Raw genomic sequence first — 13,756 nt, 5'->3', positions numbered from 1 at the left:
TATATATATATATATATATATATATATATATATATATATATATATATATATATGTATATATTCACGGCATTCGAAGTCTGTGTCACAATCTGATTGTATGGGTGGTTACCTACCAGGTAACGCTTGTGGTTGGCCAGCAATCTGCTAACATCCTCCACGGTGCCCTCAGTTTGTGAGGAGCAGATCATAGAATGGTTGAAAATTGCATTTATTTGACAGTAAACTATTTTCAACCATATATATATATATATATATATATATATATATATATATATATATATATATATATATATATATATACACACACACTAATAAAAGGCAAAGCCTTCACTGACACACTAATTCTCCAAATTCCCGTGTAGGTAGAAGGCTGAAATTTGGCAGGCTCATTCCTTACAGGTTACTTACAAAAGTTAAGCAGGTTTCATTTCGAAATTCTATGCGTAATGGTCATAACGGTCGACAACGTTCGCCATGTTAAACTTTCTTATTTATGGCCCCATCTTCACGAAATTTAGTAGGCGGCTTCCCTGGGCTAACCGAAACCGATTTACATACTTATTTCGGTGGTATGATGCCACTGTCGGACGCCATATTGAACTTTCCAACGGCCTTTGTTACTTATGAGTCCATCTTCAAGAAATTTGGTACGCGGGTTCCCAACACTAACTGAATCCTACTTACGTACATATATACGTCCATAGCCTGCAGCTTGGTTGCCGTGTGAGGCAGCATTGGGTCCTCCATCCCCACGCCTCCCACATAATTGGCTGCCTGCCTATATAAGGCCGTCCGTCGCTCCTGCCTCTTCATTCCCTTCCTTGCTTCGCCATGGTATTCACGTCTCCCTGCTGATAACTGCAGCCTTTTTATTTAATCCATGGCTTCTCCGCTGTTTTATTGTTCATTTATTACAATTATAGTTATTGTGTTGGTATTTTAGACTTAGTTTACATTGTTCAGGTACCCATTTCCTTTATCGTTTCAACCGTACCCCCATTAACATGTCTATCGAAGTGATCACCATCGATCAAAGAACTGTCACTTACTGAGTGGTTTACATGCCTGGAGATGGCGACTGCCTTTTCCATTCTCTGTGTTACATATTGCACGGCCATATCAGGCTCACTCTTGATATCCGGAGGAACATTGTGTCTTATGTATTGAATGACTGGGACAGGTTCAAGGTGTGGACTGATGATGGTACAGGAGATAATTATACTACACAGGAGCACTAGAAGAGTGAAATGCTTAAGCCCTTCACCTATGGTTCTGCATGTTGATGGCTGCTGCTGAATTGTTCGGTTGTCGCTTTCAAGTGTACCGAAATGGCCAAATATTTTACACCTTTGGACAACCACCAATGCCTCTTAAACATCTTAGATTCACAGGTGACGATTTGAGTAGTGGACACTTTGATGTTTATGAATGTTTAAACTCTCAAAAGCTGGATGCAAAGTTATCGATGAAACCCATTTCAATTCAAACGCCTCCAATTTCCAGTAAGGCTCTGCTTCGCAATGACAATTAATAAGTCTCAGGGACAGACCCTACAAATGGTTGACATTGATTTGAGGCAAGATTGCTTTTCACATGGCCAACTATACATTGCATGCTCAAGAGTAAGCTCGGCGCACAGCTTGGTCATATTACAACCGGAGGGGCGAACTGACAACGTGGTATACAAAGTGATCCTTACCAAATAATTATTGGTATATTTTCCCTCAGTTTAAAAAGGTTTACTTTTCTTCTTAATAAAAATTTTAAAGCAGTACTTCGCCGCTGCGAAGCGTGGGTATTTTGCTAGAGTATATATATAATATATAATATATATTGTGAGATTTGCCCGGACACCACCAGTCGGAAAACCACATCTTTATAAAAAGCACACGTTTATTATTCATAAATAAACACAGTTCCACACAGCACACAATGCACGCAGCAATAATTACCACAATAACTCTTTCTCAGTCCTTGGTCGCCTCTACTCTCCTGCTAGGAGCTTCATCCTGCTCCCACTCCCGACTCTTGCTCCCAGACTGTAGGAAGGCGGCGCCTTTTATCCCTGCCTGGATGTACTTCAGGTGTCTGATGACGTCCATTTGCACTGGAAGCACTCCGGGCGTCCCTGGCAGGTTCCTCCGCCATCTTGCCAAGTGTGGTGGAAGTAACTATTTTCGAGTCCTACGAGGCTTGAGGCACCCCCTGGCGGTGGCCACAGGTCCCAACAGGCCAGAAGCTTTTTGTTCTTCTCCCGTGGTCCTCTCCTGCTCCAGGGTGGTTGCCCCCTCATGGCCCGGACGCTATTCCGGGCCACCTTCCGGTCCTTTTAAGCATCCCGGCCAGGTAATAACCCCAGCAATCTTCCACAATATATAATATATAATATAAATCATAATGGAGCAGACAAACACCAAAGTGCAACATAAGCAAAAAAATAAGTTAATTAATGACAGTCGAGGGCTCAAATGAAGAGATAAAGAGGAGGTCATACAATGCTAATTTTAGGCAACAAATCTAGAGGTTCCAGCTAAAGGACATGCAAGGAGGGCCCACACTAAAATGGAATCCAGAAATACTCAAGATAGCTCAAACAAGTGAGATATCTTAAATTGTATATCTGAAATAATAAAGTGAATGAAGCAAATAAGTCAAAATGAATTGGCTTACATTGAAAGAATGGATGAAATAATACAGGAAAAAAAATAAGATCCAGAGGCCCTGAGAATAGAACATGAAATGACACAAACAAACCACCAAGAAAATATAAAGCAGACTTGGGACCATTGCCTGGAAGACATACGGTCCAAATGTTTTATCCAGCTTGTAGCTTTTACAGCTGACAGCACTCTAAGCAGGATAATGTCCCCCTGTATAAATTAAAAAAGGTTAATGCAGCCATTGCTCAAGGAACCACTGTGGATGAACACGGGAACCAACTTCCTAATTCCAAAAACCATAGAAACAAATGAGTCAAATGTCAATTACTACCAATACCATAATTGACAGGTTCTACTGTGTCCCCACCCCATCTCTGCCTTTTATTCCTGGTTTGGCTTAATTCCTTTTTTAACTGTTTTTTATTGTTCCCTTTTGTCCGTTGGGGTTGTTGAGTTTCATTACTAAGGGGATGGGTTGGCAGTGCACTCACCCAAGGACTGGTAGATTGAGACCCGAGGCCAATTTCAGGCTTGTCACATGATATATGTCAAGCTGTATAAACAGAGGTATCCAGACAGCCTTGTAGTCCGAGAGCAGGACGCTAAAAACACAGGAACGAGGGAGAAGCTCTATATGATTAGGGCAAACAAAAGTGTATTATTTCTCTTTACCTGTTGGTTGTGTTAAAGAGGGCATGAAAGATAACAAATGCCTGTCTCTCAAGTGGTCTCAGCGGTGGCCAATTGCTAGAATTAGGGACCAAGGGTATTTTATGTGAATATTTTTGTAAACTATGTACAGTTGAAGAAGGGAGTTCCAGTGAAATAAATGGTAATTTTTACACTATCTGTGGTTGTTTTGTGTTTAATTGAAATGTATGCCTCAGTCACCCAGTCAAATGGTGAGGTTGGTTTCCCTTTCCCCTTCTTGGATGTTGGAGAATTTCCTAGTGCTCCCTGGGTCTTTATCGTCCTCATCTGTGTTTCCCTTTCTCTTTTTACCAGTTACTGTATGTTTTTCCCTTTCCCCTGCTAATGTTAAATGATACGATTATGTATATTTTCTTAAAGTTTGGTCCAGACTTCTCCAAATCATGATACACTGATAATGGTGTATTGTGGAATTCTGACATAGCTCTGACAGTTCTCGGCACAAGTTCCAGGTGGACAGTGTCACAAGCCATCTACAAAAACAGATAGCGTGCTAGTAGTCCGGGACCAACCAGGACTGTAAGGGTAATGAGAGGTAAATGTACAAAAAAGTAAGTTTTTATTCCACAATAGCAAAAAAATAAGAGATGGTGATGTAAAAGTTTGCAAAAATATATATTTAGTCCAAAGTCTAAATAATTCTAATTGTGAAAATGCAAAGAAGAAAAATTTAAATAAAAATAGAATGCTTTTAGCATACGTAAAACAACACCCCTGGGTCTTACCCTGCTGTTTACTCAGTCACTTTCAGTTCAGGTAAGAGTATCGGCAGCATTAAAAAAACAAAAAACAAAAACAAAACTGGAGTCTGTTTTGGCCCATGCTATAATCAATCTATCTATCTATCTATCTATCTATCTATCTATCTATCTATCTATCTATCTATCTATCTATCTATCTATCTATCTATCTATCTATCTAACTCGTATGAAAAAAAAAATATTCTCAGGAGCCTCAAACCGCTCCTTAACAGCAACCAACTGCTCAGCCACCAGGCACCTCTTAGCCTGACGCTATTTCTCTCAAGTCTCTCCGATCGATCGTCCAAACTCCCCCCTCCACTCCCCTCTTGCGGCCACAACCGTAGTTATAAAGGTGCATCAATTCCTCTGGTCAGCTTGCCTACACACAGGGAGACACCATTTCGGTCCCGCAGGGGGAATCACACACGTCGAGCAATAAAATCAAAAATATTCAACAACAAAATAAACATATTTAAACTCTAAATAATATAAAGAAATAATTAAACATAACCTCGAGGTTACTAAGACAAAAATAAAAAAAACGCTACGGTGCACATCCACTACTAAACCAACATGGACTCCCCTGTAGCTGTCTTTCTGCTTTCCCAAACACCGGCGACTATGCTTAGCATCGGCGCCACCTTTAAAACGCCGGCTGGTAAACACGGGATACTATGCGCGTGGCTCATAGCTGAAAAGAATGCTGGAACATCTTGAAGACTCAAAAAAAAAAAAAAAAAGAATGAAACAACCTGCCGGTAAGCCCTTAACCTTGTTAAAGATTTTTGCTCACTGTAAACATATTTATTGCGGCGAGTGTATAAAGATTACGCTGTTCAATATCCATCTGCACTGTACTGTGTTAGCGTCCCAGACAGCATGTCAGCTTTAACGGCGGCAGTTGCCGAATCTCCTTGCTTCTTAGGATATTACATTATCTGAGAAGGAATCGCCAGGGGTAATTGATTCCATGATTCCCTCACGACATTTTAGGGGAGTGCCAAATCTCATATTACACCACGAATGTACCGTGATGCCACCTCATTTTGGTAGCCAATCAAAGTAGAGCGCACTGAAGTGAACGTCTGCCGGTCTCTTCCAGTCTTTCACAGTGCAACAAAAACGAAACAAGAAACGGACATCTATGATGGCTTCAAAGCTTGCTGAGCTTCTGCAAGTATCCAGTGCCATTGTCTTGCAGCTGCCACTGTTGTTCTCTGTGTTTGTGGGTATTTTAATTCTAGCTGGGTGGTCATTAGCTGTTAAATCTTTTCGAAACTAGAGCCTACCCCACTGACTTACAACCCTTTAAAATAGCATCAAACCAATTTTGATTTTGTTGTATTGAGTCACTGAGAGCTGTAGGGGCTAATAAGAGTTCTAGAAGTTTTACACTATACAGCTAACAGTAATGGATGGGCACTGTGACAACACAATTTGATTTCCTTAAGATTTTGTAATTGAATGCTACGAAAAAATCACAGGAAAGGTGATGTAGTGTGAAACCAGCTAAAGAAGTGCAGGAATACCATTCGGAAAATGAGACAGGAGTAGACACCTGAGGTCATCAGTGGGGAATTACATCTTTCATGGCAGCGACATCAGTTACATGTGATAACATCACACCCACAATAAATCTCTGGTTACACAGAAAATCTCATAACCAGTTTTGACATTTTTGGGCACTTGGTTAATATAGAAAAGGCAACTGGATTAAAATGGTGGTGAGCCTTCGGTACAAGAGTCTTTAATGTTGTCAGGTGTCCTTATCACCTACGCTTCAGAACACGTCATCCCCTGAAAGCATGTTCAGGCCCGGCCAGTACTTGGATGGAAGACCATTTAGAAAAAGCCTGGGTTGGTGAGGCCAGCAGGGGGTGCTTACCCTGTGGGGTGTGTGTGGATCCCAATGCCTCAGTGCAGTGATGGGGACACTGTACTGTAAAAAATGACCTTGTCTTTTGGATAAGACGTAAAACCGATATCCCAACTCTGTACGATCATCAATGACCCCTGGGCATCTTTCAAAAAAGAGTAGGATGTACCCCGATGTCCTGGTTGAATTGCCCATTATAACCTCATCCATTCTGGCCCCCTAGTCATCCCCTGTATGTGATTGGCTATCTTTTTGTCACCCTTTCACTGCCTTAATTGCTAATGTGTGGCGACTGGACTAATTCAATAATGACTGCCATCACATCATCCAGGTGGGTGCTGCATGGTGATGGTGGTTGAAGTGGTTCCCTTCTGTCCAAGTAAAGCACTTTGAGTAGCAAGAAAAGTGCTAGATAAATAATCTTTATTATTAGTTGGGTTTGATTAGGGGAATGGACATGACTTTACTCACTCCCTCACTCAGAAACTCGCTCAGAATAACATGGATGTGTGGAACGGACCAGGTATAATTACTGGACTTGTATGATTCAGGGATCAGGTGCTAGAAGGGTATGTGGACAAAGCTAATGTCCCTGAACCAATTTTTTAAGAGATGTTCCCTCCCACTGCCACACTCTTCCAATGACCAGTCTCCCCACACCACCCCTACTACATCAACAACTCCTACCAGTTAGAATGGCCAGTGATGAGTCCACCTCTAACCATCAGTGTGCACTGTCCATACCTGCAGACCAAGTAAGGAGACAACTGAGGAATCGACACACAGGAAAAGCCTTGGGACCTGATGGAGTCAGTCCTCAAGTACTTAAGAACTTTGCTGACCAAATTTGTGGTGTCCACTGTCACCTGTTCAGTGTGTCCCTCAGGCTTCAGAAAGTGACACTGCTGTGGAAAAAATCCTGCATTGTTCCTGATCCACAGAAGGCAGGCACCTCTTCGCCTAATGACTACAGACCACTGGCACCTACATCTCGCATCACGAAGACCTTGGAGAGACTTGCCATGGACTATATGAGTCCTCTTGGTTTTAGACCACCTGGACCCACTGCAGTTTGCCTATCGGACAAAGACTGGAGTGGAGGATTACAATTATCTATCTGCTCCACCAGGCTTATTCTCACCTGGACAAAGCTGGCAGCACTCTGAGGATTCTGTTTTTTTATTTCTCCATTGCCTTCAATACCATCCAGCCATGTATCTTTAAGGGTAAACTCAGAGATATGCAGGTGGATGAGCCAGTGGTGTCCTGATAAAGGTGTATCTGTCAGGCCCACTGGAGTTTGTGAGACTCAAGGACTGTGAGAGCAACACTGGAGCACCACAGGGTGCAGGCCTGTCTGCTTTCTTCTTCATTCAGTACACTACACATAGAACACCTGGGGCCTCATGTATAACGCCGTGCGTAGAACTCACACTATAACATGGCGTAAGCACAAAAGCGGGATTGTGCGTACGCACAGAAAAATCCAGATGCAGGAATCTGTGCGCACGCATACTTTCACGTTCTTCTACTACATAAATCCCGATTTGCGTGAAAAGTAACGCACGTGCACGCGCCTTCTGTCCCGCCCCAACTCCTCCCAGAATTACGCCTCTTTGAATATGCAAATCAATATAAATAGCCTTCTGTGAAAAGACAATGGGAAACGCACGGGAGAAAATATAAGAATTTCAGCGAATACCAAGTGGAGGCAAATGAAAAACGTACTATTTGTTGGTTTAAACAGTGGTATAATCAACAAAAGGAAGCTGATCGAGTGACAGTGTGTCGGAGAAACTCGAAGGCTCAACTTCACAAAGTCGCACAGTGCCCGAAATAAAAAAGAAATCACATATCAAAGTCGCCGTGAAAAAACGAGTCGTAGCCCACCGTCTGAGTGTCATATGAAAGCTTATTAGGGTAAAGACAAAAAAAAGGCACACAGTGGGGAAAAAAGCACGAAATGTCAACTTTAATCTCGAAATTTCCACTTTAATCACGTAGTTTATTTTGCCATTAAAGTAGAACATCTTAAACTTCATCTTAAAATCGTTTAATTTACTAGTTTCTCAAATCCTATTGTAACTAAAGTGGCATGTTAAATGCTTTGTTCTGTATTTGATCTTCTATGTGCTCTATGTGTATGAATCACTACCTGCTTTTTAAACGGGCTTTCTCTTTCTCCGACAGGACGCATAATCCATTACATTCGTGATATTACAGCTCTCTGAATAATTAAAATACTGAGATGTATACGTGATATCTTTTTCATGATGATAGGAATGAAAGCATGTTATTAAACATGAGAACACGGTGGCGCAGTGCTTGTTCATGTCTCACGCAAGAGGCTTGCTGCGCCATGCGCAACCTTCAGTTAAATAATTTATCACAGCAGTACTGTCTCTTTCAAACGTACTAACCTCCAATTCCTGTCCTTACTTTTCTTTCTCCAAAAACTCAATCGCCACACAATAAGCTATGTAATAGACGTGAAGCCATCTGTAAGCTTAGAACTTCGATTCTTCAAAACTTTTAAGGAACATTGAAATATCTTAGTAGTACGTGTTTAATTATTATATCCGTCTATCTTTCCAGTGTCGCGTCAGCACCAGCAATAATACAGCGCAAGGCAGGAACAATTACTGAACTAGCTAGCGCTGCGGCACCGTGTCTTCACATGTTTAATTATTAACAATACAGATTATTTAAATGAAGTTAAAGTTTTATCTGTATAATATAATCAACATGTTTTGCTGCATTTTGTCTTAGAAATGAATACCGTCATCACATGTAAATACGCGCTTTATAAAGTGGCGCAGGTTGTGCAATATTATAACTGTAGTGCAAGTTTACAGTGGGGTAATTGTACTTATAAGTCCAAATATTTCTACAAGGAGCACTTGATGGACTGATTTAGTGTGTTTAGAGTTCTTGGGATGAAGCTGTTTCTAAACCGCGAAGTCCGTACAGGGACTAAAGCGTTTGCTGTGGCTCAGGCAGCATCTGCTTCATGCTGTGTACCGATAATTCTCTTTCCAATCAGCTGCTGCTGTGATTTCCCACTCAGATACAGTGATATAAATACTCTGAGTGGTGCAGTGAGAGTAATGTGGAAAAAGATGATCTGCTGTGGCAACACCTAACGGGATCAGCTGAAAGAAGATGCAGTGAGAGTTACAACGCTAAAGCAGTTATGGTATTTGGAATACTATGGCTATTCCCTGGACCATTATATTGCTACAGGTTAATTACAATCAGATGCATTACACTAATAAACAATATGCAGTTAATTTCAGTGTATTTATAAAGCCGCTCCAGGAATGTGGATTTAAGAAAGAAAGAGTGATCACACAGGAACAGTAGCACTGCTTTGACGCTGGGTGCCGCCAGTCTGCAAAACCGGGCGGATAAATTGCGTACGCCAAGGAATGAGTTACCGTGGAAATGTGCGTGGCTTTACGCCAAGTTTAGGTTTTATACATCGCGATTTGAGCGTGGAAAGGTTCGTACGCAACATTTCTGTGCGTACGCACCGTTTATACATGAGGCCCCAGGTCATGTCACTTACAGAAATTCTCAGATAATTCTGCACTTTGGGATGTACTGATAAGGTGGATGAGACAGAGGAGTCAGGTGGTGAAGCTTGTATCTTCACATCAGCAAAACTAAGGAGCTGCTTATTGACATTTGCTGCACCAAAGAGCCTCTAAGTCTGGTCACTAGTCAAGGAGTGGATGTAGAGGTGGTCCACTCCTACCAATACTTGGGGGTCCACATCAGTGACAAGTTGGACTGGTCACAGAACAAACAGGGACTATACAGTGATCCCTCGCTATATCGCGCTTCGCCTTTCGCGGCTTCACTCCATCGCGGATTTTATATGTAAGCATATTTAAATATATATCGCGGATTTTTTGCTGGTTCGCGGATTTCTGCGGACAATGGGTCTTTTAATTTCTGGTACATGCTTCCTCAGTTGGTTTGCCCAGTTGATTTCATACAAGGGACGCTATTGGCAGATGGCTGAGAAGCTAGATTGCTTACTTTTCTCTCTCTCTTGCGCTATCTGTGATCCTGACGTATGGGGATTGAGCAGGGGGGCTGTTCGCACACCTAGACGATATGGACGCTCGTCTAAAAATGCTATCTTTTGTGCAGCTGCTTCCTGAAACGACATGCTGCACGGTGCTTCGCATACTTAAAAGCTCGAAGGGCACGTATTGATTTTTGACTGAAAAACGAACTCTGTCTCTCTCTCTCTCTCTCTCCCTGCTCCTGACGGAGGGGGTGTGAGCTGCTGCCTTCAACAGCTTTGTGCCGCGGTGCTTCGCATACTTAAAAGCCAAACTGATTTGTTTGCTAGAGATTGTTTTCTCTATCTATGTCACATTCTGTGCTCCTGACACGCACTCCTTTGAAGAGGAAGATATGTTTGCATTCTTTTAATTGTGAGACAGAACTGTCATCTCTGTCTTGTCATGGAGCACAGTTTAAACTTTTGAAAAAGAGACAAATGTTTGTTTGCAGTGTTTGAATAACGTTCCTGTCTCTCTACAACCTCCTGTGTTTCTGCGCAAATCTGTGACCCAAGCATGACAATATAAAAATAACCATATAAACATATGGTTTCTACTTCGCGGATTTTCTTATTTCGCGGGTGGCTCTGGAACGCAACCCCCGCGATGGAGGAGGGATTACTGTACTCTCATCAGCCATTTTATTAGGTACACCTTCCTAGTGCCGGGTTGGACCTCCTTTTGCCTTCAGAACTGCCGTAATTATTCATGGCTGAGATTCAACAAGGTGCTGGAAACATTCCTCAGGGATTTTGCTCCATTTTGACATGATTGCACCACACACTTGCTGTAAATTTGTCGGCTGCACATCCATGATGTTCCACCACATCCCAAAGGTGTTCTATTGGATTGCTGACTGTGGAGGCTATTTGAGGACAGTGAACTCATTGTCATGTTCAAGAAGCCAGGTTAAGATGACTTGAGCTTTGTGAGATGGTGTGTTATGGAGGAAGCTATCAGAAGATGGGTACACTGCGCTCATAAAGGGATGGACACGGACAGCAACAATACTCAGATAGGCTGTGGCATTTAAATGATGCTCAGTTGGTACTAACAGGCCCAAAGTGTGCCAAGAAAATATCCTCCCCACCATTAAACCACCACCAGCAACCTGAACTGTTGATGTAAGGCAGGATGGATCCATGCTTTCATGGTGCTGATGCCAAATTCTGACCCTACCATCCAAATGTTGCAGCAAAAATTGAAACTCATCAGACCAGGTAACATTTTTTTCAATCTTCTATTGTCCAGTTTTTGTGTGCCCATGTGAACTGTAGCCTCAGTTGCCTGTTCTCAGCTGACAGGAGTGGCACCTGGTGTTGTCTCCTTCTGCTGTAGCCCTTAAGGTTTGACAATGTTGTGCATTCAGAGATGCTCTTCTGTACACTTCGGGTGTTATTTGAGTTACTGTTGCCTTTCTATCAGCTCAAACCACTCTGACTATTTCCCTCTGACCTCTGATTTCTGGCATCAACAAGGCATTTTCGCCCAGAGACCTGCCACTCACTGGATATTTTCCCTTTTCCGGACCATTCTCTGTAAACCCTAGAGATGGTTGTGTGTGAAAATTCCAGTAGATCAGCAGTTTCTGAAATACTCAGACCAGCCCGTCTGGCCCCAACAACCATGTCATGTTCAAAGTCACTTCAGTCATCTTTCTTCATCATTCTGGTGCTCAGTTTGAACTTCAGCAGGTTGTCTTGACAAAGTCTACATGAAGAAATGCATTGAGTTGCTGCTGTGTGATTGGCTAATTAGATATTTACGTTAACAAGCAGCTGAACAGGTGTACCTAATAAAGTGGCCAGTGAGTGTATAAGATGGTAACTGGAGAAATCAAAAAACAGAATCCCCACAGTGCCGCTAGCTTTGTCCAGGTGACAATAAAGCTTGTGGAGCAGGTAGATGATTGCCTCTTCCACTCCAATGATTGTCTTCTTCCTTAAGAAACTGTGTTCCTCTAATGTAGGAAGTGACATCCTTCACATTTTCTGTAACTCTGTGATGGCCACTACACGATGGTGTGCTGGGCTGGTGACATCACTTTAAGAGAGGCCTGCTGGGTCAACATGCTCATTAAAAGGGTAGGGTCAGCTGTAGGACCCCCTGGAGGTCGTAGCAAAGGAGAGAATTTAAACAAAACGGAGTGTTATTACGAACAATGCCACACATCCTCTCTCTGACACAACAAACACTGAGGACTTTCAGACAACAAATCATTCAGCATAAGTGTGTCAAGAAACACTGCAGGGGGTCTTTTATACCAACAGCAGTACGTCAGCATAAAGAACAACTCACTGGGACTGGGACTGTCGAGTCAAAACTTTTCTTTCTTTACAACTTTCTTGCTTTATAATCCTTCTGGTGTGTGTATATTTATTTATTTATTGAAGTTCTTGCTTAGTTATCTACCTATTTCTGTATTTAAAGAGCTTCTGTGAAAAGCTGAAATAGACATAGACAGATAGATAGAGAAAAGTCACCATATCATAGATAGAGAAAATATCTATCAGTCTGTCATATAGTGCCTTTTCTCTATCTAATAGCAATGTCTGTTTACAAGACTCAGAAAAATACACTCTTGAGGGGTGCAATTTCAGAAAATAAGTACGAATCGGGCTGTATTGGTAGTTTTTATTTATTGCGTTTAACATTTCTGTAAAGAAAATGGGGAAAAAAAATACTTAAATTATTGCTAAAACCACAATGTAGCTTTTATAGTTAAGTATTTAATCAACCAGTTAAACGTGTACGTTTTGATAATGGTGATATTTATATATTTTTTTTTAAACTAAGAATCACTGTGACATACATAATGACATACAGGTCATTTAAATTAATAAAATAAATTGAAAACTTAGCATAATGACAACATTCAGTGAAACTGACAATATAATGATTATCTTTAAATAGGAATCTTTACCCACAATTCCTATTTACTGTATGCTCGTTTATGCAAATAACACAATCTGCCTATCCAATCAAAGCACGAGCTTTTGCAGTGCCAGGTGGACTATGCTTCAGCGTGCCCAGAGTAAATCTCAGAAATGGTGGTGAGCAACAGACGATGATATCTGCTAAGTTTTAATGCAAGTTTTAATATATGCCCATTTGGGAGATCATCATAGTTTGGGTTAAATCAGCTTTTAGCAATTCATTCAAGAGCTACGGTCCTGTTGACTTTTTGATCATTTAATTTTATTTCACCATGCCTATCTCTTCTATGCTACAATTTGAGAATTATTACTATCGGCATCATCATTATCATTGTTGTTGTTGCTCAGGTGATTGTTAGACTGCATAGGTCGTCAGACGTTAAGATCAAACATTGCTAGTATGCGAAAATATATAAAACAATGTAATCGGACATTCGCTTTGAGTCCAAATGTTCCTAGGTTTGTGTTGTTTAAAATAATGTTGCGTCACCCAGGGATATTTCTGGGCAATAGATCGTGCTGTGTACAGTGCAGGCGCTGTTGAGGCACACAACATAAATATTTATTTGTGTTCCAGTCAGTTCCTGACAAATGTTTCTAAACATATAAAGCAAATAAATATCGGACGTTGTGACCACCAGAGGGCGCCCTATATACTTGCAGTGCAGGATTTATGTATAAGCTACACAAGCTATAGCTTTGGGCCCCCACCTTCTTGGGGGCCCCCCAAAACAAATTGTCCGAGTGAGCAATT

Source organism: Erpetoichthys calabaricus, chromosome 1, assembly GCF_900747795.2.
Source record: "Erpetoichthys calabaricus chromosome 1, fErpCal1.3, whole genome shotgun sequence".
In the NCBI taxonomy this organism is placed as follows: domain Eukaryota; kingdom Metazoa; phylum Chordata; class Cladistia; order Polypteriformes; family Polypteridae; genus Erpetoichthys; species Erpetoichthys calabaricus.
The sequence above is the reverse complement of the archived record's forward strand: the minus strand, read 5'-3'. Positions refer to the sequence as shown.